We start from the raw sequence: 25,185 nt of genomic DNA, 5'->3' as shown, positions 1-25,185 counted from the left end.
ATCCGGAACTTGTTGAAGTTGTAGGGACGGGGAAAGGAATTGGTGAGTTAACGCCCGATCCTCCTTATGATATCACTCATGAAGATCAAGCCTCCATTAATCTAATAATCGAAGAAGTTGAAGCTGCTACCAATGTCAAAATAGATCTATTTAATATTTGGCACATCGCGGGACTATGCATAAGCATAAGTGAAGTACTCCCAAATGTTGTAGAAGATGAGAAATGGAATGAACTGCTGAAACTAGAAAATATAATCTTTTCCTTGACCAAAACAAAAGTGTTTCACGAAGCTCTCAAGAGAAGATAACTAGTGGAAGTCTATACGAGAGTTCGTGCCCTTTTTCCATTCTATATCAGTTGTAGAAGGAATATCAATCCGTTTGTTGTTACTACGAAAACAGATTTAATGGTGATAAACCATCTTAGTGGGCTAATGAAGGAGTATTGTTCAACCACTCTTAAATTCATGTATGGCACATAATCCTCCAGTTTAGATGAATCTCGAGTTCCTAATCCTCGAACAAATTTAAACTATTATCATGAGGACGAGCCAATGGATTTCTTTGACGAAATGTCACCCCCTCAAGGTAAGATTCGTTTTATCTTTAGAGCTGAACAGATCTTCGAGAGAGGTGAAGAAATGTCGAAGGAGTATCTAATCGAACAGGTGAACTCTTCTGCAGAGGAACGACGTTTTCAAATATTTCACATGGATTATCATTCGCGGCCATCTATTAAAGAGAAGTTTCCCTTTTCTAAGGAAGAGATAGAGCGTTATTGGGACTCTGTACGGGAAGAGGGGTTATTATCTAATGAAAAAGTATCAACAAGTGTTACTCTTTCTAAGTCCTAAGAAAGTGAGAAAGAAGTTGAGGGAAATCAAATCTGTTCAAAACCATCGTCCGATGTTGACGAAGTTCCCTCCTCTTCTCCTCAAATTGAAAATACTTCCCGACATGGGTTGAATCATCTTCTCCGGAAGAGAAGGCGGCTAAGGAGAAGGAGTCTAAAGCTCAAAAATCCAAGAAGCCAACTCTTGCTAACTCTTTTCCTGGTATGTCTGTCAACTCCAAAGAAATTTTTGGTTGTATCCGTAAACTGAGCAATGAGGTTCTTGGAGATGAGGTCGGTTCTCAAGAAATAATTTATGTACCTCATTCTCAATGTCTAATCCGGAACGCAGAACCAGAATTACCCATTCAGTTCAGTTCTCGTCTTGCACCTCTTAGTTTTGTCCATGTTGGCTCCCACCTCTCTATCCCTTCTCATTCTGAAAAGGAGTCTCCAAGAATAGTGGACATCTGCCAAATCGTCATGGAGCCTCTGGCTCCGTGGCAGGAGACCTTACAATCCTTTAACTCAAGGTTGCAACACATAGAGAGATTGTATGCATCATCTTCGGCTGTGCATGTTGAGCTAGCTATGGCTCATAGGATAATAGACGGAAATGTTGTGGGTAACACGCAAGAGTTATTGTGATGAGACAACAACTATCCAGGATGGAATCTCTTTTTGGCACGAATCTCACTCTTCATGGAGAGACTAAATCTTCAGTTGACCTTTTTTCTTCTCAAATGATGGAAATCGCTAAATCTCTAAAAGCTGTTGAATTGGAGAAAATGGAAGAAGCTGATGCAGCTGCGCGTAGATTTCAAGATGAGGAGAATGTAGCTATTCAGGCTGCTGAACAATCTGCTGAAGTTGATGATCCTGACGATATTACTTTGCAAGAAATGACAAACCGGGGGAATTCTTACCCTCGTAGCTCTCGTTCCAGACGCAAGTTGACTCGAAGCGGTCATAGCATCCCTCCACCTGATCATGATCCACAAAGAGGAAGACAGAATCAACGAGGAAGAGGACGTGGATGTGACTCTGGTGATCATGGCCCTAGAAGTTTCATTGCTAAAGTCATGGGGGATATTGACGAAATAACTAAAAAGGGATCCTAAAATTCTGTAATTTCTGCCCTTTTATTTATGAACTCTTTGAACTGATATTGTTGAATTTATGTTCTTGACTAATTTTATTTTTTGACTTCATTATCAAACAGGGAAAATTGACTAATACATGTTTAAGATATAATCAATTACTTGTTTTGATCATTTTTATGATAAACAATCAAAAAGGGAGAAATTGCTAGATATATGGCATTGACTTGATAATTTATTCTAAACAATCAAAGAGGGAGAAATTGTTATATTAAAGTCGCTAATTATCTTAGGATAATTAATCAACGTTATAAAATTATCGGGTTTTGATAATTTAGTTTAAATAATCAAAAAGAGAGAAATTGTTAGATTAAATTAATCTAGGACATTTAATATAATGATTCTATTGGGTTTTGATAATTTAGCTTAAATAAAAAAAAAAGAAATTGTTAGGTTAAAGTCTTTTATTAATTATAAGTGTATCAATAAGACTGATTTGTGTTAAATTGATTCTATGTAGGTTCAAAGTGAAGAAAACCGAAATGGGAATCAAGTCCAATATTAAATTAAATTCAGTATTTGATCAACTTCGATTTCTGGATAAGCGCTTCCGATATTTTGATTCACTTCGGATTCTGGAGAAACGCTTCCGGTATTATGTTCACTTCGGTTTTTGGAGAAGCGCTTCCGGTATTATGTTCACTTCGTTTTTGGAGAAGATCTTCTGGTATTATGTTCACTTCGGTTTTTAAAGAAGCGCTTTCGGTATTTTGATTCACTTCGGTTTTTGGAGAAGCGTTTCCGGTATTATGTTCACTTCGTTTTTGGAGAAGCGCTTCTGGTATTATGTTCACTTCGGTTTTTAAAGAAGCGCTTTCAGTATTTTGATTCACTTCGGTTTTTGGAGAAGTGTTTCCGGTATTATGTTCACTTCGGTTTTTGGAGAAGTGCTTCCGGTATTTTGTTCGACTTCGGTTTTTAGAGAAGCGCTTCCAGTATTTTGATCGGCTTGGATTTTGAGAAGCGCGTCCGGTATTATGTTCAATTCTGTTTTTGGAGAAACGCTTCCAGTATTTTTATGTTCACTTCTGTTTTTAGATAAGCGCTTCCGGTATTATGTTCACTTTGGTTTTTAGAGAGGCGCTTCTGATATTTTGATTCACTTCGGTTTTTGGAGAAACGCATCTGGTATTATGTTCACTTTGGTTTTTGGTGAAGCGCTTCCGGTATTTTGATTGACTTTGGTTTTTGGAGAAGCGCTTCCGGTATTATGTTCACTTCGGTTTTTGGAGAGGCGCTTCCAGTATTTTGATGAACTTCGATTTTTAGAGAAGTTCTTGTGAAGAGTTTGTGAATACTTGTGAAGAATAGAAATAGATATTATCTTCTAACATAGATAATATCAAAGTGTATGTCGACGCGGTTAACAATACTTGGTCAACCCCCTGCTATTGTTGACTCCTTTCTAACATAAGTATTATGCATATTGTGTAAAAATATCAGTCAATTTGAATTAATATCCAATGCAATATTGACAATCTACAAAGATGTGATAGACGATTATAAAATTTGTCATTCATGTCCTCTAGAAAAACATATTAAGCTTGTCTTTTTTTCAAATTCATTTACTCTTATGTCATTTGAGATTATTCACACTAATTTATGTACATATCTTGTTTTGAGTTTTTCTGATCATCGATATACATTATTATTAGATAATTATTTTATGTTTTTGAACATTTCCTTTGTCCAATATATGTGATGCATATTCTACGTTCTTAAATTTTATAACGTTTATTCGCACTCAGTTTGAAAGGAACATAAAAAAAACATTCATTGTGATAAAGATAAATAATTTAATAACAAGCCTTTTTAGGAATTTTGTAAACATCATTGTCTTTCTTTTTGTTTTTCATGCCCTCACACATCACCTCAAAATGGAAAATAAAAATAAAAAATTTGTACGCTTCTTAACCTCCATCATTTTGGCATCCATGCATTACATTACAAATGACAACTTACCTCTCGTAATATTCTTCCCCAAAAATTATTAAATTATTAATCCCTCTTCATATTTTTTATTTAAAAGATACATCATATTCTCATCTCTGTTTTGAAGTTGCCCTAGATTGCCAAATATGTAGGGAACAAACACCCAATATTTTTTCACTAAATTAGATGATTTGTATTTATATATATAACTAGATGAAGATATAATGATTAAAAAAAAAAATCATTTCTACCTTAAAATGATTTCACAATATATATGCATAAATATGGTGAATATATTATAAATAAAGAAAAAGATAAAGGTAATAACGCGATTTCGGTTACGCGTAACAAGCGAGGGAGTAACGACTGTTGGAGGAACACAGCTGTTTGCAGCTTCAGCTTTCATGGAATGAACCTGGAATCTTCTTTATCTTTCTTTCCCTTTCTCAATGATCAACACAACTATAAATACTACTACTTCTCTCATCATATCAATCAATATATTATAACATCCATCAATATCAATTCAATTCAATGGCTTCTTCTTCATCATCACTAATCATGCTCTTCTTCGTACTGAGCTTCGCTTTCGTAATTTTGAGTATAGATGTATGCAGCGCAAACTTCAACTAGAAGGTAGACATAACCTGGGGCGACGGCAGAGCAAAAATACTCAACAATGGAGACCTTCCGAGTCTCTCCCTTGATCAGCCCTCCGGCTCCGGTTTTCAGTCCAAGAATCAATACCTCTTCGGTAAAATCGATATGCAGATCAAACTCGTCTCCGGGAACTCCGCAGGCACCGTCACCGCCTACTACGTAAGTTAACTGTTAGGATCGGGGACGCCCTTGGAGGACCGGGGTGTTTCCGGTTTCAGGAAGGGTGGCCGCTTACAACACACAACACACTTTGGTGATAGTCCGGTTAGAGACTAAAACCGTTCTCAGCACTGCACAAACTGTCACAGACTCTTGAACCGGGTTTAAGGGCGGAAATGTCTATTTCAGGTTGAAGCAACGTTTGCGGTTTTAGATGATGTTTTAGGAGGAGTTGGCTTTATGGATATGAGTGACCGGTTTAAGGTGTATGATTAGTTTGAGGTTAGGTAAAGTAAATAATGAAAGCAACGAAAGAACACGAGACAAGGATTTTTATGGATGTTCGGAGCAAACTCTCCTACGTCACCCCTTCTTCTTAGATTATGAGAAGGATCTCCACTAACTTTTATAGTTATCACAATACCTCCGGTCGAGCCCAACTTCGTTACTCGCCGGTTACACCAAAACTCACTCTTTGATGTAATACAACAACTCAACACAACACAATATAGAAAGCTTCCGATTTTAGACACACCGGTTTTGGAATATAGAAGTTTATCTCTCTAACTTAATGCTATTCGTAATCTGTAACTTGCTTTTGTGACTTGCGACTTGCGACTTTTTTGAATGAAGACGTTTCGTCTTCCTTTTATAGCTGAGAAGAGCCAACGGTCTCTTTTATTCTCTCTCCTCTGGATTGGTTGATCGTTATCACGCCTGGTGCAGAGAGGTTGCTTGCACGCTTCACCTTCCTTAACACCTGGCGGTCATGCAGGCAGCTCTGAGCAGAAGATGACATAACCGGTTTTCAGATTTGGACACGTGTTGGACATGCACCTCAGGTTGTCAACTTCGGATCAATAAAGCATCATTGCTTTCCTCGCATGCTTCCGATCGGATCCGATCTTCTTTTATTCTTTCAAGACACATTTCTTTCATCATGGTACGTCACTCTTGAAGTTTGAATCTTCCGGTTTTTGTGTCTTGTGCTGTATGATCCGGCTGGTGTGTAAGATTTTGTCTTTGCTGACCGGTCGCTTGAGAAGGTAAAAACCGGTTCCTCTGATCTTTAACTTGATCACTTGGAACTGATTTCTTTGAAGTATAACAGCAACCGGTTTATGATACCCCAACCGGTTCATATGGTTTTGATCTGTACCTGCACATGAGAGTTAACAACTGTTTAGTTCGTTTGGCCGGTTCCAAAAATTAACTTTCTTAATTTTTCTATCAATTTCTCCCTTTTTGATTATTTAGAATAAATATTCAAAACTTTTAATGAGTGGCCGGTTTTTAAAATTAACTTACTTAATTTTTCTATCAATTTCTCCCTTTTTGATTAGAATAAATATTCAAAACTTGTAATGAGTGGCCGGTTTTGAAAATTAACTTACTTAATTTTTCTATCAATTTCTCCCTTTTTGATTATTTAGAATAAATATTCAAAACTTGTAATGAGTGGTCGGTTTTGAAAAGCTTGTTTAGCGTTTTAATTATTTTCTGTTGGAAGAAGATGTTTCAAAAGCATGTGTTTGATTTTCCAAAAATGTATGTGGAAACTATCAGAAAAATAAAATAACCAAGTTCTGAGTCATAATTAAACATAAATTGTTTTGAAGGAAATAAAGAGAGATTAAGGCTTGGATGGCCCCCTCTTGTGAAGCTCTTTTTCCAGTTCTTTCTCAAGCTGTCTTCTTTCTTCTTCTTCTCTTGCCTTCCACTCCCTCTCACGTCTTTCAGCATCAATTAGCATTCCGGCCCATACGCTTGAATGACCGGGAGTCTTTTTGCTGAACCCAAAACTGGCACATACTGGCTTTGGTGGAGGAAGCGGTGGAGCAGTAATAGGTTTGAAGCATGGAGTTGCGTTTGAGCCTGCAGTTGCCCTTCTCTTCCGCTGGTGAAGTTCCTCAGAGTCTTCTTCTTCTTCATCAAGCGGTTGCACATTTAGCACGACTGGTACAACTGCTCTTTGTTCTGCCCGCTTGAGTACTTTCGCAACCGCGCTCCGTTTCTTCTTATTCCTTGTGTCCATTGAATGGGATGGTTGAACCGGTGGGAGTTTCTGGATGTTGGCATGTTCCTCCTCGTTGCACTTTTGGGCAAGCTCATAGTCTTTGTCTTCAATCTCCTTCTGCACCCGTTCCCTTTCCATTTCTTCCTCTTGCAGCCTCTTAGCAGTTTCAGCATCCGACTCGATTTGTGTTTGAGTTGTGCTGACTTGGACTTTGGACATCTCCCCAATTTGAATGGCCATTGCCTGCAGCATGTCTAATAATGGAGCGGTTGCGGTTTGGATGGACTCGGCGATCAAGGTTTTGACTGAGGTCTGCATAGCCGTATCTATCATGGACTTTATAGAGTTTGACAGGTTAGTTTCAGCCGTTACAATCCTCTCATCGGTTGCGGTTTTATAACTTCCAAGGCATGAGTCAACTGTCTCAACCACCGCTTGCTTTATTTGATCGATTTCCGGAGCCTTAGCAGTTTGAGAAGAGTCTTGTCCCAGGTTTTCCGTCGTTCCGGATGTCTCACCGACCGCATAGAATGGCTTACTTTGATATAAGTCGGCATTATTGAGTTGGCTTCGGCAACCTTTCCTCCACTGCATATCAAAAAGATCGAGATTTTGTACGAGCTTTTCTCGCACCGCAATGAACCGTTCGGCCATTCTCATTTCAATCGGGTTTAGCGTCGCTCCTTTAGTTTCTTGAAAAGCATTCTCCACTACTTGTAACCGAGCATTTTCAAGAAGTACTGCGGTTTTACTGAAAGCTGGTTGGGTAAGATCGGTGTGAGCTAACTGGAGGGCCCTCTCTTCCAGCCTGATGAGCCTGTCCCAATGCCTGTTGCCACTCAGTCCTGGAGCCATGTCGGATAACTTTGTTTCACACCTGAGCTTCACCCACATGAGGTATGGAGCTAATGCATCATTTGCACCTTTGTTCATGTCCCTGAGAAGTTCCTCGAATACTTCATCTTCTTGTTCTGCGGTAAAGATAACCTCGTCCCCGGTTATGACTTCTAGTTGAGGACCGGTTTGCAGCGTACCTTTTCCTGTTACCGTTGAATCTTCGATAAGAACCCCTTTTCCTTTGTTGACCTGAACAGAACCTTCAGGTATTGTGGCTGAGTTAGATGGCCCATCTTGAGCCGATTGGTTTTCTGGAGCTGTCTTGCCTCCTGCGGAACCGGATGGTTCCTGTTCTTCAAGATTACCCTCCTGAGCGGAGGTGTAATGTCTGCTGTTTTGGCCGTTTCTTCGACCGGTTGTTCTTCACTCTGATCAGGTATCTCAACCTGATCAACTGTCTTGCGACGACTTGACACATCGTCCTCTTCGGTTTCCTTTGCAATGTCTTGGACTACATCCTCAATTGCTTCAGAGGTATTTAAGCCCACGTTTGCTATTACCTCTTCAATTCGTTTGCTTGGTGACTTGGAGGTTTCAGAGTGAACGCTCACCTCTGCTTCCTCCTTGGAAACTGACTTGTTTTCTTGGCTCCCCGAGGATTCGGTTTGCCTTGGAGAATTAGATGGAACAGGGGTAGGAACAACAGTGTTGATGGGAATGGGTTGGAAGACGTCTGCGGTTCTTTCTGATGGATTATCCGAGGAAAGAGTTTTCTCGGAGTCCGCCGGTTTGTTGGAACTCTTCCTTTCAGCCGCCTTCTTCCTCCTCTTCAGTTCTTGTGGGGCTTCAGTTTCAACTGCTTTTCTTGCCGGTTTCTTCTGTTTGGTTACTTCTTCATGAGTATGGTGATAGTGTTGGATGGTCCAACTGGAACATCGGTTCCAAGGTTGCGACGTTTGGACAACGGGAACATGGTGATTTGAGGAGCGAAATTGGTCCTTCCCCTTGCAGCGGTCATGAGCCGCTTTAATTTGTTGAAGAGGTAGGTTGCCCAGTTGATCGACGAGTTTCGAATGATGGCTATCATGATGTCGAATGCCTCCCGGTTATAGTTTTGGTTAGGCATTTGGCCCATGATAGACCTTTGAACCAAGTCATGCAGGACTTGGTAGTGAGGAGCGAGGGTTTCTTTCTTCTCAAAGTCCTTGATCGGAGCGTTGGAAGAGGAGAAAATCTGGAAGAAGTCTTCCTTAGCCGGTAGGAACGGCGTTGGGAAATCCGAAAAACCTTCGGTCGGAAGGTGAAAGAAGTTGGCGAATTCCTCTTCGGTAAACTGAAGGAATTGACCGTCGACGATGGTGCGAATGCTGCCATCATCTAGAACATGACCGTTGTTGAAAAATTCGCACACCTCCTCCACGAGGATAGTGTCTGAACCTTTAAGAAAGCCTTGGAGCCCCGAATCTATGATATGTTGAAAGATACATTCATAGTATGCACTATCTTTGATGTCTTCAAAATCGACGATAAGGGTATTTCTGAGTTCGGCCGACATTATGATGAGTAGTGAGGGAGGTTTAGAAGGATTTTCTGAAGTTTTAGAGAGAAGGAGTACTGGAAGCGTGTTTTGAAAATGGAGGAATGAACCTCCTTTTATAGCTTGGAACGGTTGAGAGCATTTAATGAGGATATTTTGAAAAATCTAGCCGTTTATGTCTAGTCATTAATGACTTTGTGATTTTCCAAGAGAATAAAGGCATGTCTTGTCGAAACAAGTCAGGCATGCTTTTTGATAATGAGAGTTTCTGTTTCCAAGAGATTTGATTTTATTTTGATACGGCACATTGAATATTTGATCATTTATGATTTTTAAGTTTTGACTTAAAAGAGGAAGGAAATCTGATTCATTGATTGATGTACAAAACCGGTAGTACAGCAAAATTACCGGTTTTGGAAAGGAAATAAAGTAGAGCAAAGGAAAAGGACAGGCTAGACGTTAGATGACTCAGCTGCTTGATTTCTTCTAGCCTTGACTGCTTCCCACCGGTCGATCATCTCTTGTACTCTTTCCTTGGTGAGCACATGCCTTGGATGGAGAGTTACGAATGGTCCGGAGTGGATGTCCAGACTTGCACAGAAACCGCTTAGTTGAGGAGCGTAGCCGGTTTTGTTGGAGAGGAGCATCTTCTTCAGGTTACTGAAGATGATCCAGGACCAGTTAACCGGTGTCCCAACCGTTACAGCGATCATCATCTCGAAGAGCCTTTGGGTGTAGTAGTAACTTTTCTCTCTGCCCAAGACGGACTTTCCCAGAATCTCACAGAGAAGCTGGTACTTATGAGAAAGTTGGCTTTTAGCACCCCAGGGTTTAACCGGGATGTCAGATCCTGAGAACCGGCGACACATCTTTTCCATGGTCACCGGGGAGTATGTTAAGTCGGTTACCCCTTCATTGGGCAAACCGCAGTATACAGCGAAATCCGTCTCGCTAAATAAGAACTTTTGACCGTAGACTTGTGCAACGATTATGTCTCGATGCACTTCTTTTCCGGTCTGGAAGAATTCTTCGACTACTAGGTAGTCAAGAATGAATCTGTTTTCGAGGAAGCTTCTTAGCCCGCTTCTTTCTATGGCTAAGAACATTTCTTTGACTTCGTGATCTTCATATTGGTAGATTGAATTAAAATTTGCCAATAGAATTTTCTTTGCTAGGGAGTTGGTGTTCATGTTCTTGAGAGAGAGGGTTTATCTCAAGAATGATACTTGTGAATAGTAATCTTGTGAAGTTTTGTGAAGGTTTAAGGGTGGTTTATATAGCCAGGGGTTCGGCTAGATTAATGAGTTTTAAGCATGCTTGATGATGTCATCAGTCATTTAATAGACTTTAACTTGTTGAAGTAACTAATGTTTATTTCCAAGATAAAATCTAATTATTACCAAGATAATAATGATGACAAATATCGATTGACAAGATGTGAGTCTCCCTCTCTTGATGATGGACACATGTCGTCATTTCGATTGTGGTAGACTTGTTTTTATTGATTACAGGCTTCATTTTTCAAAATTTGCATGAAAACTCAGTCAGTCATCCCAGGTTAGCCGGAGAAGTTCATTCCATCAGACCAGAATGCATTTGTACTAAGCGGTTTTCCATGACCGGTTTTAGTAGGATATTTTATTCCGATTGTGAAGAAACGTTGATTTATGTCAACATTTGTTCATTTTTGAATTTATCTTATCCACTTAAACCTGGTTATTTCAATCGTATAGTAAGTATACATGTGATTTGCAATTATGAAGTAATCGGGCATAACCGGAGACTTCCTCCAGGTTAGAATATTTTATTTATCAATGGCCTAATTGAATATGGTTTGAGAAGCGAGAGCTTCTCCCTGAGCACATATCCCGGTTTTCACATGCATGCATAATCATGATATCAATTGATTAAGATTAGTAAGTCCCAAAATATTTCGAAAGTGAGAAAACTTAGTTTCCTGTAGCGGTTTTGTAAATATATCCGCTACTTGTTGCTCGGTCGAGACATATTCCAGCCGGATGTGTTTCTCATGAACATGCTCCCGGATGAAATGGTGTCGGATATCGATATGCTTTGTTCTTGAGTGCAACACCGGATTGTATGTAATCGCTATGGTGCTGGTGTTGTCACAGAAGATTGGAGATTCTTTGGCCTCTATCCCGAAATCCCTTAGTTACTGTTGGATCCAGAGAAGTTGTGCACAGCAGCTTCCAGCCGCTATGTACTCTGCCTCTGCAGTTGATGTTGCAACAGATGTTTGTTTCTTGCTGTTCCAAGTGACTAACCGGTCGCCTAGAAACTGACAGGTTCCACTTGTGCTCTTTCTATCGATTTTGCATCCTGCGTAATCGGCATCTGAGTAGCTTATGAGGTTGAAACTTGAGTCTTTTGGATACCAAATTCCCACTTCTTGAGTTCCCTTTAGATATTTTAGAATTCTTTTGGCCGCCGTATAATGAGATTGCTTTGGATTTGCTTGGAACATTCCGCACACTCCGACCGCAAACAAAATGTCAGGTCGACTGGCTGTTAGATATAGCAGTGATCCGATCATTCCTCGATATGCTGTGATGTCAACGGCTTGACCATCATCATCTTTGTCCAGCCTTACGGAAGGACTCATTGGCATAGCCGCTTCGGCGCATGTATCCATCCCAAACTTCTTCAGCAGTTCGGTTGTGTACTTCGGTTGGCTTATGAAGGTTCCGGCTTCAATTTGCTTAACCTGAAGTCCTAAAAAGAAACTCAATTCTCCCATCATACTCATTTGAAATCTATCAGTCATCATTTTCGAAAACTTGTCACATAATTTTGGATCCGTTGATCCGAATATGATATCATCAACATAAATTTGAACAAGTAAGATTTGTTCCTTTCTTTCAAATTTGAAAAGTGTTTTGTCTACCGAACCTATTGTGAATTTGTGATCAAATAAAAATTGTGTCAAAGTATCATACCAAGCTCTTGGAGCTTGTTTCAAACCGTAAAGGGCTTTATTTAGCCGGTAAACATGATTTTCGTGTTCTGGATTTTTGAAACCTGGAGGTTGATTAACGTACACCTCTTCATTTACCTTACCATTTAGAAAAGCACTCTTAACATCCATTTGAAAAACTTTGAAGTTTTTAAAAGCTGCATATGCCAAAAATATTCTAATGGCCTCAAGTCTAGCTACATGGGCAAATAATTCTTCAAAATCAACGCCTTCTTCCTGTTTATAGCCTTGAGCCACTAACCGGGCTTTGTTCCTCGTAACTAAACCGTCTTCATTGAGTTTATTTCTGAATACACATCGCGTACCTATAACCGGTTTATTTTTCGGTTTGGGAACTAGGTACCAGACTTTATTTCTCTCAAACTCGTTTAATTCATCATGCATTGCTAAGATCCAATCTGGATCTGACAATGCTTCATCCACCTTTTTCGGCTCAATTTGTGATATGAAAGCAGAGTTTTCATAGTGATCCAAATTTTGTTGCCTAGTTCGGACGGGTGAGGATATGTTACCTATTACTAGTTCAAGAGGATGATTTTTGTTCCTTCTGAGGTTAATCCGAGACGTGTCTATCAAGCTTTCGGTTGGCTGATCAAGGTTAGACTGATCGGTAGGTTGACCAGAGTCAGACCGACCGATTTCTTAAGTAGAAACTGAAGCGTCAACTTTCTGCCGTAAAGCAGCTTGATCAGGCTGAGGTTCAGCATCAACCGCTTGGTCCTTGACAAATCGTCTAAAAACCGGAACCTCGTCTTCATCATCAGAATAGATATTAAAATTTTCCACTCTGTTGCGAAGGTCGAAGGGTAATGCAGTGTTTCGTTCAACCGATTCATCGAAAACAACGTGTGCGGTTTCTTCAACTGTTAAAGTCCTAGTATTGTATATTCTGTAGGCTTTACTTACAGCTGAATATCCCAACATTATTCCCTCATCAAATTTTGCATCAAAAGCGGTCAAGTAATTCTTGCCGTTATTGTGAACAAAACATTTGCTACCAAAAATTTGAAAATACCGTACACTTGGAATTTGATCAAAGTAAATTTCAAAAGGAGTTTTAGAAAACCGTTTAGTTACTAAAGATCGATTTTGTGTATAGCAAGCGGTATTGATAGCTTCAGCCCAAAACTTTTGAGCAATACCCGAATCAGCTATCATTGACCTTGCGGCTTCCTTGAGAGTTCGGTTTCTTCTCTCAGCCAGGCCATTTTGTTGAGGAGTTCTGGCACTAGACAACTCGTGTCTAATACCGGAATCATCAAGAAAAGTAGTTAAGTTGTTGTTTATAAACTCAGTTCCTCTATCACTTCTGATTTTGTTCACTCGAATGGATTTTTCATTTTGTATTCTCAAAATCAATTTAATCAGGTTTGGAGTTGCTTGATTTTTAGAAGCTAGAAATGTAACCCAAGTAAATTTGGAATAATCATCAATAACTACCATAGTATAATGCATGCCTCCTAAACTAGTTACTTTGACCGGACCAAACAGATCCATATGCAAGAGTTCTAAGCATCGTTCAGATTGATAATTTCCTTTACTTTTGAAAGATGATTTTACTTTTTTGCCCATTTGACATGCAGCACATACTTTATCTTTTGAGAATTTAACGTTTGGAAAACCGTGAACTAGTTCCTTGGAACAAATGAAGTTAATCGTTTTGAAATTCAAGTGATTTAACCGTTTATGCCAAAGCCAGTTTGGATCATTTCCGGCTATCATACACACAGGTTTTTCAAAATCAGTTTTCCAATCAACTTTGTAAATGTTTCCCATCCGGTTACCGGTTAACAGAATGTCATTATTTTGGTTTTTAACTAAACATGAGTTTTTATGAAATTCAACTTTGTAACCCACATCACACATTTGACTTATGCTTAACAGGTTAAAACGTAATTTTTCTACCAATAATACATTACTTATGGATAGATCACCATGGACAATCTTACCCTTGCCCACGGTTTTACCTTTCGAGTTGTCCCCGAATGTGATGATTGCTCCGGTTTCGTACTTGATGTCGGTTAGTAGCTCCTTGTTTCCGGTCATATGCCTTGAACATCCACTGTCCAGATACCATTCTGAATTCTTTAGCCGGTTGCTCCTCCTAACCTGCAACAAACAATTATTTACACCTTTTTGGTACCCACATTCAGTTGGGTCCATGGTTGATTAGTCCCTTTGTGATCCAGACTTGAATAAGTCGGATCACTTTCCCGGTATCTGTTTTTATAATATTTGGCTTAACTTCTTGGCTGTTGCTCAAGAATGCCTTATGTTGTGATGAGTTTCTTTGATGTCGAGTTTTATTCGGTTTATTCTGTTTCCGGTTGTCTTTCCTTCTCTCAGGATGAAGCCATTTTTCGGATTCGGTAGGACTTACATATTTAAGCGTTTCTTCCGGTTTTAATTCATTTTCGGTTTGTGAACTCTTGACAAATTTTATAAACGGAAGATTATTCTTCGTGAGTTTTATCCTGTTAGGCTGTTTTGATTCGTTTTGTTTATTTGGTTCGTAACCGATACCACACCTACACTTCGGGTGTCTTTTATAGTTACACATTTGTTTTACCGTTTGTCGTGATCTCTCCCACGCAGCAGTGACGTACATTGCTCGTTCATCGGTTTCGGTTACCGGTTGAACTGTCTTCTCATTATCGGAGAATAGTTCATCCGGTTCATACATTTTGGTTTCACAGATTTTATCATATACATCATTTGATTGTTCGATTTTAGATTCTATTGGAGTTGGTATGTATGCAGATATGTTTCTGAACTCAGCAACCATTTGGTTGAGTGCAGAAACCAGATCTTCTTTGGTAAACTCGTCAGAAGAGAAATCAAATACCTCTTCGTCATTTGCCATGAAGCATGTTACTTTTTCTTCACCGTCTTCATTATCGGAGTATGCTCACTCGCTTCCACCGTCGGATGCAATGAGCGCTTTCTGAATCTCTTTTCCTTCGTCAGCATGTTGATCATCGTTTCTCCGGTAGTCGTTTCGTTGGTTGTTATTTCCCCGGTAATTGTTCCCTTGGTAGTTGTTTCCCTGGTACCGGTTGCTTTGGTAGTTGTTCCCCTGATAGTTGTTTCCTTGATAGTTTCCTTCCGGTTTTATATCGTCTCTTCTTGGTTTTCTACACTCTGACCTGAAATGTCCAAAACCGTCACAGTTATAACATCTTTTGTTTGATTTATCTACATAGTTATAATTAAAATCATTGTTAGATGGTGACTGGCTCTTCTTCATGAATTTCCCGAATTTCTGATCTAGCATCGCCATCACATCTTCAGTGATTTGATCGGTGTTTTTGACTGGAGCCGGAACGGTTGATACTTGAGCCGCCGGTTCCACTGATGTAACCAAAGCTCTGGTTGCGGTTGATGTGGATGCTTCGTCTTCGATCCGAGACTTGATCTCGAACTCGTAGGCTTTTAGATCCTCGAACACATCATGCAACTTCATCTGCCCAAGGGTGCTCGATTCCCTCATCACCATGGTCTTGATATCCCACGTGCTTGGCAGAGATCTTAGGGCTTTGATGATTACTTCTCGGTTGTCATACTTCTTTCCGAGTGTTTGAAGCTCGTTGACTACACTGGTGAACCGGTTGCTGAATTCCTTCATGTTTTCCCCTGGTTTCATCCTTATGTTTTCATATTTATGTGTAACCACCAAGATTTTGTTCTCCTTAGTTCTTTCGTTTCCCTCATGGATCTGAATGATCGTTTCCCAGGCTTCCTTTGCATTTTCACACTCTGATATTTTGTTCAAAGTGTTATCATCTATAGCCTTGTAGATGTGTCTCATGTAATGGTTGTCCAGGTTACTCCGTCTTCGATCTTCATTCGTCCATAGGTCTGCCTCCTTGTTGATCTTGATCGGTCCCTCTTTCAGGACTCGACTCATCTCATCATCTAATGTAATCAGATGTAGATACATATGTTTCTTCCAACTGCTAAACGCTTCGTTGTTTAGCATTGGCGGCTTGTCGCTGTGGGTCATGCTTCCTTGGTTGCTTGAGTGCTAAGAACCTCGCTCTAATACCATTTGTTAGGATCGGGGATGCCCTTGGAGGACCGGGGTGTTTCCGGTTTCAGGAAGGGTGGCCGCTTACAACACACAACACACTTTGGTGATAGTCCGGTTAGAGACTAAAACCGTTCTCAGCACTGCACAAACTGTCACAGACTCTTGAACCGGGTTCAAGGGCGGAAATGTCTGTTTCAGGTTGAAGCAACGTTTGCGACTTTAGATGATGTTTTAGGAGGAGTTTGTTTTATGGATTTGAGTGACCGGTTTAAAGTGTATGATTAGTTTGAGGTTATGTAAAGTAAATAATGAAAGCAACGAAAGAACACGAGACAAGGATTTTTATGGATGTTCAGAGCAAACTCTCCTACGTCACCCCTTCTTCTCAGATTATGAGAAGGATCTCCACTAACTTTTATAGTTATCACAATACCTCCGGTCGAGCCCAACTTCGCTACTCGCCGGTTACACCAAACATTACTCTTTGATGTAATACAACAACTCAACACAACACAATATAGAAAGCTTCCGGTTTTAGACACACCGGTTTTGGAATATAGAAGTTTATCTCTCTAACTTAATGCTATTCGTAATCTGTAACTTGCTTTTGTGACTTGCGACTTGCGACTTTTTTGAATGAAGACGTTTCGTCTTCCTTTTATAGCTGAGAAGAGCCAACGGTCTCTTTTCTTCTCTCTCCTTTGGATTGGTTGATCGTTATCACGCCTGGTGCAGAGAGGTTGCTTGCACGCTTCACCTTCCTCAACATCTGGCGGTCATGCAGGCAGCTCTGAGCAGAAGATGACATAGCCGGTTTTCAGATTTGGACATCTCCAGGAACCTATTCGTCGAAAAGACTAGCAGCCTCACATGAATCAGCAACTTGGACACGTGTTGGACATGCACCTCAGGTTGTCAACTTCGGATCAATAAAGCATCATTGCTTTCCTCGCATGCTTCCGATCGGATCCGATCTTCTTTTATTCTTTCAAGACACGTTTCTTTCGTCATGGTACGTCACTCTTGAAGTTTGAATCTTCCGGTTTTTGTGTCTTGTGCTGTATGATCCGGCTGGTGTGTAAGATTTTGTCTTTGCTGACCGGTCGCTTGAGAAGGTAAAAACCGGTTCCTCTGATCTTTAACTTGATCACTTGGAACTGATTTCTTTGAAGTATAACAGCAACCGGTTTATGATGTCCCAACCGGTTCATATGGTTTTGATCTGTACCTGCACATGAGAGTTAACAGTTGTTTAGTTCGTCTGGCCGGTTCCAAAAATTAACTTTCTTAATTTTTCTATCAATTTCTCCCTTTTTGATTATTTAGAATAAATATTCAAAACTTGTAATGAGTGGTCGGTTTTGAAAATTAACTTACTTAATTTTTCTATCAATTTCTCCCTTTTTGATTAGAATAAATATTCAAAACTTGTAATGAGTGTCCGGTTTTAAAAATTAACTTACTTAATTTTTCTATCATTAACAAACATACAAACAATTTTCCCGTTTTTGAGAATTTTTAATGAAATGACGCTAAGTTGTTTTTCCCAAAAACAAACAAACAAATCATCTACTACTAGTTAATTCATGATCTTACAATGAATTGTAAATATTGGGTGCAGTTGAAATCGCCTGGATCGACTTGGGACGAAATAGATTTCGAATTCTTGGGGAATCTGAGCGGCGACCCTTACATTCTTCACACCAATGTGTTCAGTCAAGGAAAAGGAAACAGAAAGCAACAATTCTACCTCTGGTTCGATCCAACAGCAGATTTCCACACCTATTCAATCTTATGGAACCCACAACGAATTATGTATGTGTAAATGTAATACAATCTTTAACACATACATACATACTCATAATAATAATAATCTTATTATTAATAACAACAGATTCTCAGTCGACGGAATACCCATTAGGGAATTCAAGAACGCAGAGTCCATCGGCGTTCCCTACTTAAAGAACCAGCCTATGAGGATCTATTCAAGCCTATGGAACGCCGATGATTGGGCAACCAGAGGTGGACTTGTCAAGACGGATTGGACCAACGCTCCATTCACCGCCTTTTACCGCAATTTCAACGACGCCACCGCCTGCGTCTGGTCCGCTGCCGCCGGAAAGTCGTCTTGCACCGACTCGTCCTCTGTCTCAAGTGGCAATGCCTGGCTCAATCAGCAGATGGACACGACCGGCCAAGAGAAGATGAGATGGGTGCAGAATAACTACGTGGTTTATAATTACTGCAATGACACCAACAGGTTCCCTTTAGGGTTGCCCGCTGAATGTTCCTTATTAAGGGCATAATCGTAATCTTTATACTCCACATTTTTCTATTTCATTTTATTCTTTTATTTAATTATATTCTTTTTTTCTTTTTTTCTGGTAGTAATTGAAATAGCTATTTTATTCTTTTAGAAATTTATGATTCAATCTTCTTTTTTATTTATAATTGAGGAATAAGTTATAGGTTATATTTTTTTCTCATTATTGTTATTAGTAGTAGCATCATTACACTCATTTAAATATGTCAAAAGAATAATTATTTTAAAGAGAAATATAATACGAATTTAATGTCTTAATAATTATCCTAATCAATTTAAAATTTTGTAACACTAAATTTGGATGATAATTTGTTAACATGCTTATTAGATGTAAAAATGGTTGTCTGCCATTTGGGTTGTATCATTTGAAGTTCAATATATATTCTTTAGAATTGTACACTAAATTTGGATGATAATTTGTTAACATGCTTATTAGATGTAAAAATGGTTGTCTGCCATTTGGGTTGTATCATTTGAAGTTCAATATGTATTCTTTAGAAAAGAGTCATTGTGAATTCAGATTCATTGCAGGGATAAGGCCTCGATTAACTTTTATGGATGATGCTTAATGGAGGGTTAAGTGTCTCAATATGGTGTATGGATGATGCTTAATGGAGGGTTAAGTGTCTCAATATGGTGTTTAATGAGATTGTCATTATAGGAATGTCATTATTAAGATTATGTTCAATTCTTGGACTAATAATTTTAGAGTCACATTAGATATAAAAGAAGATTGATCACTATTGCATTACTCTTGGTCGTTACAACTGTTACAAAGAAATGGAAGATTTGTATTACTCCTGGTCGTTACACCTGTACAAAAAAAATGGAAGATTTGCAATAATGTGGAAACGGAAGATCTGTATTACTGACGAAACTGGAAGATTTGTAATAATGATCTGAATTATATAAGAAGAAAATAAGAGAGATAGTAACTCTTGTAATTGCTTTTAAGTCTTGTGAGTGATTTTCTCTTTGAAATAACATTTGGTATCAGAGCATCAGGTGAAAGCCAAAAATCATCTAGTGGGATATATATCGAACGATGCAAGATCATTAGGCGTGCAGCAAAACAATGGCATATTCCACTATCCGCAGCTAACACACACTAATTACAGGCTATATTGGAGGATCAAGGAGTGTGGTAGGTCATCAAGTCAATAGAAGGCACAAAGATTGATGCCTGACTCAATAAGAAGGCGATGTCGCATCTTCTACAAGCACTTCTGGAGGATCTTATCATGTAGGTGGCAAATAAGAAGACGACGAAAGAAGTGTGGAAACTGTCTCAAGACGAGGTTCGTCGGCGTAGATTGTGTGAAGAATGCACGATTGCAGACAATGAAGAATGAGTTTGATAGGATGCATATGAACGATAGTGAGTCGCTCGATCAATATGATGGTCGACTCACATCCATATCGGTCAGGTACTCGAGCCTTGGAGAAACACTATATGATGTTACGATAGTAAAGAAGTTTTTTGACACCGTGCCAAAAAGGTTTATTAGTGTGGTAGTCGGCATCGAACAATTTTATAACCTCGAGACGTTAACATTCGAGGAAGCGGTTGGAAGGCTGAAGGCCTTCAAAGAGCGCATGCGCAAGAAAAGCATAAGTACTATAGGATACGAATGCCAAGTGCTACTCACTCAGGAGGAGTGGAAGGCACAGTTGAAAAAGAACGAGAAAGACTCGTTGAACTAATGGAAAAGGGATTCCACAGATAGTGGGACCCCTGGTCAAGGAGGTAGAACCCGAGACAGAGGCCGAAGAGCACCATCTCAGAAAGACAAAGATGGTCGTTTAGGTGGTCGAGGAGCTCCTCGAGACAAAAGTCACATTCAGTGTTTTAATTGCAATGAAATGGGACATTACTCAACACAATATCGAACAAAGAAGAACGAGGTAGCACACCTTAACCACTCGGACAACGTCGAACCAACATTGATTATAGCAATCTCGGAGAAGATGAGATGGGTGCAGAAGAACTACATGGTTTATAATTACTGCAATGACACCAACAGGTTCCCTTTAGGGTTGCCGGCTGAATGTTCCTTATTAAGGGCATAATCCTAAACTTTTATACCCCACATATTTGTATTTCATTTTATTCTTTTATTTAATTATATTCTTTTATTTTTATTAATTGAAATAATTATATATTCTTCTTTTAATTTATAATTGAGGAATAAGTTATATTTTTTTTTTCTCATTATTGTTATTAGTAGTAGCATCATTGCATTTCAAAAGAATAACAATTTTAAAGAGGAGTTTAATCAGAATTTAATGACTTAATAATTATCCTAATCAATTTAAAATTTTGTAACAATAAATTTTGTTTATAATTTTTTGACATGCTAAATTTGGTCATGATTGGATTGAATGGTTCACTAAAAAGTCTTAACAGTTTTTTGAGTTGTATCATTTGAAGTTCATATAGTTTTTTTAGTTGTATCATTTGAAGTTTAATATATAGCTATCGAGATAAGACCTCGATTAACTTATGCGAATGATGCCTAAGGGAGGGTTATGTGTCTCAATATGGTGTTTCATGAGCCCGTTTAAATTGTCATTATTAAGGATATGTTTAATTCTTGGACTAACGATTTTAACAGTCACATCACATCATTCTAAGGTTTTGATCATGGTAGGCATAAGAATGTAAAACCGAACATATATGATGTTATGCGGTGGAAAAATATAGATTGTTTTCACGTGGGATATTCTTATAACTTGTATGCTCAACTTCGTAAAATTACTATTTGGAGAAAATTTGGGAGTCTAAAATTCATTTTAAGATTTCGTTCTTTGGTTGGAGTGTTATTCATAGTGGGAGGGACGATATATGTATGAAAACAAACTTGTATTATGATTAGTCGTTGTCGGATATGCCTTATGAAGGTTGAATTGGCGTATCACCTTCTTCTACATTGTCGTAAGGTGGTGGGTAATTAGAGTCTTTTTAGAGCATGACTAAATTTTAGTTGGTGATGTCTGAGTCTATCAGTAGTTGTTGGAAGGTTTGGATCGAGATGACAAATATAATAGGTCTGAATTGTTACTTGGAAAAGTATTGGATGATCTAGGTCTATATTTGATATTAGTTTCATTGGCGCACAGGGAAATATGCACGATCGAACCCTTACATTGTTTTTTCATTATAACATCTTTCCTAAATGAGTAATTTCCTCTCCAACTTCCTTTTTCTTGTGTGTTTTGAAAAATGTCTAATCTATGTTGACTACATTATCCATTATGAATAAATTTTTCTCTTTTTTCTCATCGACTAAAATAATTTTGGTTCAACTGAATCCATTGCATTAAGTTCTCTTGGGGTGTTCTAAATTCGAGCTAAAAGACACTATTCTAAATAGTTTGCAGATTCATCTTACTTGTACTATTTAGAGTTTTGAGTGCTAAAAATTTGGATTTTAAGTTTTGTGAATAAGTAATTACTGAAAGATGAACAATGGGCTCTACATTTTTTATGGAACTGATATTTATTATGGAGAATAGTATAACTGCGAGAAACTTGTTTAATGGTCCAATGTTGCAATTTTAACTTTGTGCTTGTTGGTTTTACTCTTATGTGTGGTTGTTGGTTTGCTTGTGTGGCATCATAAACTAACAATTTTCTCTAACATTTACTTTATTTGATAATGTAAAGTTGAGTACAAACTATTTGTAAGGCCTTTAAATAAACAAACTAAAAAAAAGGAAGTTAAAAAAGCTACAAAACTCTAACATTTCATTCTCCCCTGAAATCCCCCAAAAAAATAAAGGAGATCGAAGTAACAAATTCTTACAAAGAGCACATGTTTTGGTCTTATTATCTTTTGCATGCTTTTATTTTTATTTGAAATGTGAATTTTATTTTTCATAATCTAATATGTTTTGATTTGAAAATTAATATTACTGTATACACTCATTTTTAACTTTAGATATTTTCACCTTATGGCCAGGTTGAAAATGTGTGCTACTTGCATGATGAAATGAATATAATCTTTTGTCCTAATATTTAAATTATTTTTTAGTGTTCTCTAATTGTTTGAATAATATTTGAATGAGAAACAATGAATAAAGAGACTTCTATCATGCTATAACTAATGTTACTTTAATGAACTGCATTTGTGTAATTTAAGTTAGTATATCTTGTTTAAATGTATAATGGTAGGTTAAAATGTGGTCATGAGGTTGTCAATAGCAAATAAACTTATATTTTTGTTATTTTTCTACCTACTAATATACGTGATGTTGGATTTCATTGTCCGAGTTAGAGGACATCATTTTTCTATTTTTGCGATAGAAAAGTTACTCAACTAAAACTAAGGGATTCGTCTATTTAAAATAGGGAAGAATGTCAATTTTATTCATAAAGTTGGATGAAGGTTTTAAATTTGTTTATTAACTTGTTAAATTTTAAAATATGTGCACAACACCTGAAAATTTTTCCCCACAAACTAAATTTTGGTTTGCTCTAAAAAATCTTCATGCATATACTTAATTGCAGCATCATTAGCACTCACATTGTCAACATAAATAATGTATACTTTATTTTCAATTCCACTCCCTTCCACAATTTAAAATATTATCGAAAATTTGAGGACCACTATGAAGAGGAATATGAAAAAAAATGAGAACACGTTTATTCAATCTACAAGATGAGTCAATCCAATAATCGATGATGACCATGTACTCTAGTTTTTTTATTCTTCGATTTCCATAAAATTGTTGTGAGGTTAATCTTACTCACATTTTTAGCAAACCATGCAATTTGTTTTTCTTTTTCGTGATTCCACTACTACATTTTACGTATACATAATATATTAAAATATTCTTCTTCCAATAAAGTAAATGGATGTATTATGATCCAATTAGTCGAGCTTCTTTCATGCGTTCCATACAAAAATATTCATCAAGTAACAAAGATGGCATAATTGTGTTTACAAATTCGAAGCCTTATAATAGTTTTTGTTGTTTAACTTTATTCTCAAGCATTATTTTAGACTTCAAGTGTTTACCACAATGATTTAAGTATCGTTTTAAGTGTGTTATAGTACTTGACTTCATCTTTGCAAGAAGTAATTGACAATGTTTGTACTTGTATTTATCATCACCTTTAGAGACTTCAACCTCAATCATATCTAACCATAATTGAGATTTTTTATGTTTGTCTTAGACTTGTGTAATGTATATCATTTCCTATCACACTATCCCCTTTATCTATCAATTGATTTAGGATCTCATTTGAATCCAACAGAGCTTGAACATTAGTTTAGCGAAGAGTTAGTTGGAATTTAGTTGCAGTTTCCCTCTATTTAGTTTAAATTGACCTTGCCTCGACATTTCTTTCCTTGGTATATCGGAAGGTGCTAATTCGTAATATTGTCTTAAAATCACAGAAAATATAAAAGTATAATATTACAAAGAAATTAAATAAACTACAATATATATCACCGAAATCAAATGTTGATTTGAGGTATGTGGTTAACACATTTTCTTTAAAATAGTTTCACCGTCTCTTTCTTGCGCTGAAGTTTATCAGATGTCTGTCTCTCAAGATACAACAAATTTAGTAGTGATTTAGCAATAAAATCACTATGCAGAGAATTAGACCAACATTCATAAATATCACCAGGATTAAATTAGAATTGTGTGAAATCAAAATTAAAATGATCAATGGAATGTTTTTTTTTTTAAAAAAAATTAAGAAGTATCTAGCTTCTTATGATGTTAAAAGTGAAAAACAATGAAGTTCATTTATGGTGATTGAAAGATAAAATTATGTAATTATGCAAATGTTATTGTCTTGAACAATATGTGATCAATTGAGAAGTTATATCAAAATAAATTAGTCAATGAGTATGAATTTATCATTATATTTGATTGAAAATTTTCATTTATATATATATATATATATATATATATATATATATATATATATATATATATATATATATATATATATATATATATATATATATATATATATATATCGAAAACATTGGAAAAAATTGGAGAGAATGAGGCAGCGAATGATGTGGCATTATACATGTCACCTAATAAATATGACGCCTATCAATTTCTCTCTTTCATTTTAAATTGTACATGTCACCTGCATTTAATAATTTCTCTCTCTTAATTATTTTTTTATTTAAATAAATTATTTAATATTTTCCCTTTTTTAATTTTATTATAAAATTATTATAAATATTGACTTAATTTGAAATTAAAAAAAATTATAATTTTAACTCAAAATACAAATTATTAATATTTATAATAAATAAAATTCAAATTACTAATCTTCAATATATATATATATATATATATATATATATATATATATATATATATATATATATATATATATATATATATATATATATATATATATATATATATATATATATATATATATATAGAAGATTCGTTATATAAAAATGAAAGTTATAATATTATTTACAAGGTGAATTTTAATATATATCTTATAACAAAATTAAATAAGAATAAAAAGAGACTTTTTATTTTTTAAGAGAAATAAAAATGATTTAAAGAAGAGAAAGAATAATTTAATAAATTATAAATATGTATATTTAATTTTTATTTTAAGAAAAAAGTTCATAGACACGTATGTACTTATACAACTAGTTCACGTATGTACTAATGAAAGGTCATTTAAATTTAATCGTACTATTAAAAATTA

At 36.9% G+C, this 25,185-nt stretch overlaps 1 pseudogene; it reads left to right on the top strand.

The window, feature by feature from the left end:
* Window positions 1–4,458: 4,458 nt before the first annotated feature.
* Window positions 4,459–18,591, top strand: LOC124934110 (annotated as a pseudogene).
* The last annotated feature ends 6,594 nt before the right edge of the window (window positions 18,592–25,185 follow it).

This window comes from Impatiens glandulifera, chromosome 4 (genome assembly GCF_907164915.1).
Source record: "Impatiens glandulifera chromosome 4, dImpGla2.1, whole genome shotgun sequence".
Lineage (NCBI taxonomy): Eukaryota > Viridiplantae > Streptophyta > Magnoliopsida > Ericales > Balsaminaceae > Impatiens > Impatiens glandulifera.
Note: the sequence above shows the minus strand (reverse complement) of the source record. Positions and strands in the feature narration are given on the sequence as shown.